Source organism: Lichenostomus cassidix, chromosome 10 (assembly GCF_008360975.1).
Source record: "Lichenostomus cassidix isolate B80296 chromosome 10, HeHo_3.0, whole genome shotgun sequence".
Classification (NCBI taxonomy): Eukaryota; Metazoa; Chordata; class Aves; order Passeriformes; family Meliphagidae; genus Lichenostomus; species Lichenostomus cassidix.
The window spans coordinates 10276261-10282847 of NC_139491.1; the positions used below are offsets into that span (position 1 = coordinate 10276261).

General features: G+C 48.6%; 1 long non-coding RNA gene across 1 annotated transcript; it reads left to right on the forward strand.

Moving 5' to 3' along the window:
* Positions 1–3540: 3540 nt before the first annotated feature.
* LOC146432718 (uncharacterized) lies at positions 3541–6584 on the forward strand. Its single transcript, XR_014854298.1, has 3 exons — positions 3541–3626; positions 5159–5357; positions 6055–6584. It is a non-coding gene; the product is annotated as an uncharacterized LOC146432718 (long non-coding RNA).
* The last annotated feature ends 3 nt before the right edge of the window (positions 6585–6587 follow it).

Sequence of the window (6587 nt, forward strand, 5' to 3'; positions counted from 1 at the left end):
TCTGTCTGTGGCCACAGGGCGGAGGAGCCGTGTGGTGACACCCGGGGCCAGCTCGGGGTGACAGCCACGGCAGGGAGCTGAGCCCCTCAGCACACAGGGGCAGTGGCTGAAGCAAAAAGCAGCATTAGCAGAGGGCTTTTCACATGGATCCCAACCCCATGTTGTCACCCACTATCTCACTGGCCAGAAAAATACCAGATAGAAAAACCCACCCTTCTTCAGAGACCCTGGGACTGAACCAGGTCAGAATATTGAGTTGGAAATAGTGTTTTACTTAAAGAGGAAATGAGCAAGGATAAGCACAGGTACCTCCAAAAGCTGGGATTTCTCTCATGCTCTACTGGATGAGAATTTCAGTTGACTTGCTTTACTGTAGTGATGCATGAAGTCCTTTGGAAAACAATGTGAAAGTCTCTGCATGTTGTCCCCTAAGCTCTAACTGCTCACACCTCTGTGGCAGTAACAGTGACTTGTAACAGTGTCATTAACTAGTTTTGCAACTCCCACGTGTGAAAATATTTGTAGCAATTCAAAAAGGATAAAGCTTCATCCTGTAATTCTGATGTTGCTATTTATGCACGTTAACTTCATGTTTCAGTTGTGCTATTGCAGTTGTCTTCTGGTGAAAGTGCTTCTGTTAGAAACCTCACTTGGGAGGTTCTATGACTTGCAGTCAGAATTACTCCTTGTAATTGCTTCTGTCTCTGTCTTCTCAACTCAACTGATGCAAGTTTTGGAAAGTGCAAAAAAGTGGGTGGCACAGTGTGACCTGTGCTATGGAGATGACAAAAAATAATTACCCTTAAACCTTTACGAACTGAATTTTTATTCTCCCTCTTCATTTCTTCATCATTTAAGAAACACTAATGTTGAGCAAAGTTCCTTGCCTCTGGTGAGTTTTAAATGGTGCTTTGCACTCCTGCACAGCCCAGAAAAAGCACCACAAGAAAAAAATTGCTCCTGCTAAATTGCTTCAGGCAGGACTAGCACTGCCTGTGCTCCAAGAGCAGCCTGGGCTCTGTTGGATACTAGGTGTATAGGGAATATATATGTCAGTCAAACTCCACTAAGCAAAAATTGCTTTCAGATTTTTTGGATCATTGTGAAAAAAATGCAGGGATTTAATAAATTTTTGGGTTTTATTGTGGGTTGGTTTTTTTTTTAAGCATTATGGGGCAAAACCAACACACCCCCAGGAGAGAATACACAGCTGCAAGCTCTTTACCTTGGGACATCTTTTATGAGTTACCAGATAGAGGGGAAGCTGAGCTGGACTGCACTTCCTGGCCCCAGCTGCAGCCCCTGGTGTACTCCAGGCTGTTAAATGACAATTTCCATGGAGGCTGGTGAGCTCCTACACCAGGAGATGTGTGGGGGCTCCGTCTGGGCACTATGAGAACACCCAGCTCTCTCCTGTAGTGTTTTCTGGGGATACTTCAGTATTCATTACTCATAGGAGCTTCAGTGAGTAATGAGGAATTTTATAATCATGTAACACTGATAACAGGATTGTTCTCATACAAAGGGAAATGGGAGAGGGGGCAGGGAATAAACTGCATGTCACACAGTTATCTGTGTGGAGCTGTGTTTATCCCTGGAGACTCTGGAGGCTGCAGCAGCACTGCTCACACCCACAGCAATTCAGTCTGTGGTTATAGGGAAAGTTAATGAGTGTCCACACCAAATTTAGAACTTCATCCTTCTGTAAGGCTTACAAAGTACCTATGTAGTAGGTTACTCATTTTTTGCAGAGCTATAAAGCAACAATAAATGTTGTCACTCAAAACATTTGGGGATTTTGTACAGTTTTCAAAAAAGTGCTCCTATTAAGAGGCATCTCTCAGGGAAAAGAAACCTAAATGTATGTTTAGAGCATTAAACTCCATATAATGCTTTTCCTGCAAGGGAAGGCTGCATTTTCAGATGGATTCTGCCCACAAGTGCTGTTTCAAGCTGTTGGCAACTTCCTGTCTGCAGCTGAGATGCTAAGTGTCCCTTCTCCATTGATTGTCTTGATGAATAGGTAAGCATGGGAGAGGTGAGGATGTTCAGGGAAAAAAAAAAGGCAAGAACCAGAAGAAGCTCTTGGAAAGCTTTCCTTATGGAGGAATGTTGAGTGTAGAGGAGGAAAGGAAATTAACAAAAAGAAGTGATTGGAAATGCCCCCATGTCAGGGTTTATTTTCTGATTTTTCCAAGTTAAAGGCAATCATCCAAGGATGTAAGTGGGAGATGCTGAACAAGGGCACATTCTTCAGTGTTTCCTTGGGTCTCCTCTGCACACCTAAGGAGACACTGGGAGAAGTTCAACGCTGTTGTGGGATTTATTATTTTCTAATATGGGTGAGTGGATTGCCCTACAAAAATACAGCTTTCAGGATAGTTGCAGGAAAGGATGTTCCCTGCCTGCTACCACATGGATACCAAACCCTGTGATGCCACTAAAGCATAATTGCTCCCAACTTCCTTTGGAGCCAGTAGTTTGGTGATGTTGATGCTGAAGCTTGTTTCATGTGGTGGGTAACTCTGCAGTGAGGAAGCTTTAGGCTACTTTAGGCTGAAATTTGTCTTTTTACTCCTCCTGCTGTGGGCTGTGCTCAGAGCTGGATCCAGACATTAAGTGCTTCATCTCTTTGAACGTTGTGATACAACAGATACTGGGTGGTGCTGGTTTTGCTCATGGCACTCAGCCTCCTCACAAGCAGTGCTGAGAGAAGCCAGGCAAAGAGGATATAAACAGGGAGGGCATGGAGTACATCCAGCTCAACCATGCTGCATGGCAGGCTGGCTCCTTCCACTCCATCCTGCTCGTCTGAGCTTTGCCCAGGTGGAGCAGCCCTGCCTTCTGCTGCCTTGTCCTAGTGCACTTCTGCTGTCTTGGAGCTGCAGTTTTGGACAGAACAATGTTGCTGTGAGTGGTGAAACTGGGCTGAGCTAAACACAGCGTGGTGTCCAAGAAGGAAAATTGCAACTTGACTTCCAGTCACCCTAGAATGTGATTTCTGGGATTAGCACTTCAGAGCTAGAATAGGAGAGAAGCAGTAATAGTCTAATCTCTGATTTTTGTATCCAGGGCCCTGCCTTTGCCCTCCTCAAACCCAGTAGCTGTGATCCCTGTGTTTTCAGCCCAAGCAACCCTCTCTGACTCTACTGGAAAGTAGAAGGGGCTACCGTTGTCAAATACACCTGGTTTTATCCCATTCAGAACAATGGAGAGGAGACAAAACAGTGAGAATGATTCAACACCTGGGAAAATAAATTCCTGTCAATTGAAATAAAACAGTTTCTGTGTGTGACTTTCTCTAGTGGAAATAAGGTGCTTCAGGCTTCCCAGAGGCAGCTGCTACCATGTTGTTACCTGCCACAGGATTTTTCTGCTGTTCTGCAACATTTTGATGATTTCTGCCAGGATCAGCCAGGCATGTCAATGAGGAAGTAAGGCAGATCAGTTTGGTGCACCTCAGCCTGAGTTAACTCTGCTGTTGCTATTTATAAAGGAAAAAAGTCCCTTGTTTACTCCATGTTCTAACAGAAAGACTAAGCTCTGTTCTACCAGTTGCAAGCAGCACATAATGGCTTCCTCTGGGCTCCTGCAAGATGCAGCTGCTGTTCAGGTGTGCTCTGCAGGTGGGTGACAGCTTTTCTCTCGTGCTGCCCCCATACTCTCAGTGTGAGACTGCTGAGCTGCCTCCTCTCCTCTCAATTGGTCCCCAACTCACCGTGAACTCTCCTGTCCCCAGCGAGTGCTATCTGCACTTGTCCTGGCCCCTGCCTCCCCTGCAGAGAGAGGATGGGGTGGTGGCATCAAGTGCCTGCTCGAGCTGGGATCCCACAGCCTCGAATCTGAAATGGTGCTGCTCCCAAGGGTGCCTGAGGCTCTGATCTGACACTGCTGCTTCATGCCTGAGCACCTGCCTGTGGTGATGCTGGAGACATGGCTGCTGCTATCTTGCCTCCTTCTCTGCAGCTCTTTGAGAGGGGCATTACAAGTGGCCATAGTTGATCAACTGCTCCCAAGTGCTGGTGCTGCCCCACCAGTGTGGTTACACCTGCCAAAGCTCCTGTCCTCTCTGACAACACTTGACAGGCAGCTGCTCACAGCAGTTTTTCATGAAGCATATTTGAGGCTGAAAGACTGTTTGGGGCTGTCAGCAGGGTGTGATGGAGGGTTTGGGTGTGATGGGGTAACAGTGATTGAAGGAGGTTTCATCTCATAACTGTGCACCATTAGGGCATTCCCATGTAGCCTGAGAAAACACGTGTGGCACAGCCCTTAGTCAGCATGCACCATTCTGTGTCAGCAGCCATGTGAGAGGCAAAATGACTTTTCCCTGTGTCCTGCTGGGGCAGCAGCAGGGGTGGGCAGGGAGCTGGGAGGGTGGGGAGCCCTGAGCACTCTGAGCAACCGGGAACTTGAGCTGTGAGCAAGAAACACAGGCTCCTTTTAGGCAGAATACAAGGCTGTAGGCTCAGTTTCGCCAGTACTTAAAGGAGCTTTGTTCTCTGTCCTGGTTAGAGGCTGATTTCCCAGTATCTTAAACAGAAATCTTGTTTTTAGCCTTGAGAAAAAAAGCTTTTTAATTTATAAAGGCATGGCATTTTTCTTTTCCCTCCTCTCCCTCCCCACAATGGCTACTATTGCTTGGACAATGCTGCTCTTTGCAGCATTGTCCAAGGGGGTTCTGCTCCTGAGCTTGTATTTCTTGATCACTGCAGAAAACAGAGCTTGTCACAATTGCATTTGTCTCTGGAACTTGCAGTAAAACACCAGCTATTCTTCACCTCCCACACTGTAATCACACTTGCTGGTGCCTGTGAGCAGGGAAATGCCGACTGAATTGCTGGCCTCCCTTGCCTCTCTGGAGAAGCCACCCTGAGTCCCTCCCTGGAGAGGGCAACAACGCTTTGACCATGGGGCAGCAGGTGCTGGTGCCATGCAGGGCTCCAGACAAATCTCGTGGGTGATTAGTGAAAGACAGGCTGGTGCATTATTATTTCTTTTTATTGAAAATGTCCCCTTTCACCGCACAGGTTCAAAGCCTGCCCCATTAACCCTTTTCACCCGCCAGCTCTGTTGGCTGCAGGGGGACATGGAGGGGATTGCATCTCCTGCAGGGCCAGCAGGGACCCCCCCCCTGCCCATTTTCTCATTCACACAGGTAAAGAAGGCTCAAATTGCCTCTGAGGAAGAAGCAGCACGCAGGCTCAGGAGATGAGGACCACCATGGGCCAGAGGCAGCCCACAGCCATGAACTAATCTTACTTGAGCTAAGGCATGAGGGACTTTCCTGGTGCTGTCATCTATGCCAAGGGACTGCTGTAAGGCAAGAAGACCCTTGCTGTGTGCTCAGAGAAAAGGTAGGAAGGATGGTAATGCTGATCTTGCACGAAGAGGAAATTTGACTTGTCTGTTTGTATGTTTTTCATGTCAGTAAAATAGAAGACAAATCTGGGAGGTTCCCCTATCAGAAGCCTGGGGCATCAGCATCTCCCTGAATGCTGGTCCTCATTCTCCCCTTCATGGGAAGCACAGTTTGCACTCCCCTCCAGGCCCTCCTCCTCACCAGTGTGAGCTCCACAGCCTCTCCATCCCAGTTTTTCTTCCAGCCATGCTGATGTCATGTTCCAGCATGGAATTGAAATGAAAGAAAAATGTTCATGCTAAGAGAACTTCTGTGCTTTATGTACAATCAATACTGCTGCTAATCACTTCTGAAATTTTCTGTTCTTTTGTGCTCAAAGGCATCATTAAAGCTTCATGAGAAATTAGTCATTCTTTGTAACTTGAGGCTGGTCCAGGTTTCGCCTTTGGGTTTGATTTTGTGAGCAGTCTGAGCCATCCTCACCAAAACCGATTGATTCAAAGCAGCCACTTCCTCTTTGAGCCACATTTCACTAACAGAGACTGGACTGTTTATTTTCCCCTACCTTGCTGTAGCAACTATTGCATCTTTAGGATTAACACCGGCTTTCATACATGCGGTAAAACACGCAATGGCTGTGATGAGCTCTCTCTGTGACAGAGAGAGGCTGTGATTTTCTCCGCCTGTCACAGGCAGGGCACTGGGCAGCACGGCCTCCCCTCATCCACCAGCAGCTGATTCACAGCCCTGAACGCCAGCAGAGAATGAGGCCGGTACCACCGTGAGCAGCAGGAAGGTGAACTCAACACTGCAAATCCAGCGAGAGAAAAAGCCTCAGCTAACGGAGGGAAGCGAGGCCCTCCTGCCAGTTTCCCTCTCCTGGCCCGACCCCGTGGGGCTGAATCCCTCTTCCCGCCACCCTGCCCCAGGTGTCGAAGCCCCACACGGAGCCGAGGTAACTCGTGCCGAGGGCCCTGATATGTTCAGTGACTAAACAAACATGTCTGGCTCCTTTCGCTGCCCGAGGTACAGGCGATGCCTGAGGGGAGCTTTCCCCCGGGGCTGGAGCTGAGCTGCCGGGCAGAGAGGCTGGGACAAGCCTGCCGTTTCCCCGGGGCCGGGCGGCAGCCAGGGAGACAGGGCAGCCCCGGCTCCGGCTGGGCTCCGGCTGGGCCCCAGCCCTCGGCTCTGCCCGCGCCGCCGGCGGAGGAGGAAGGGCGCAGAA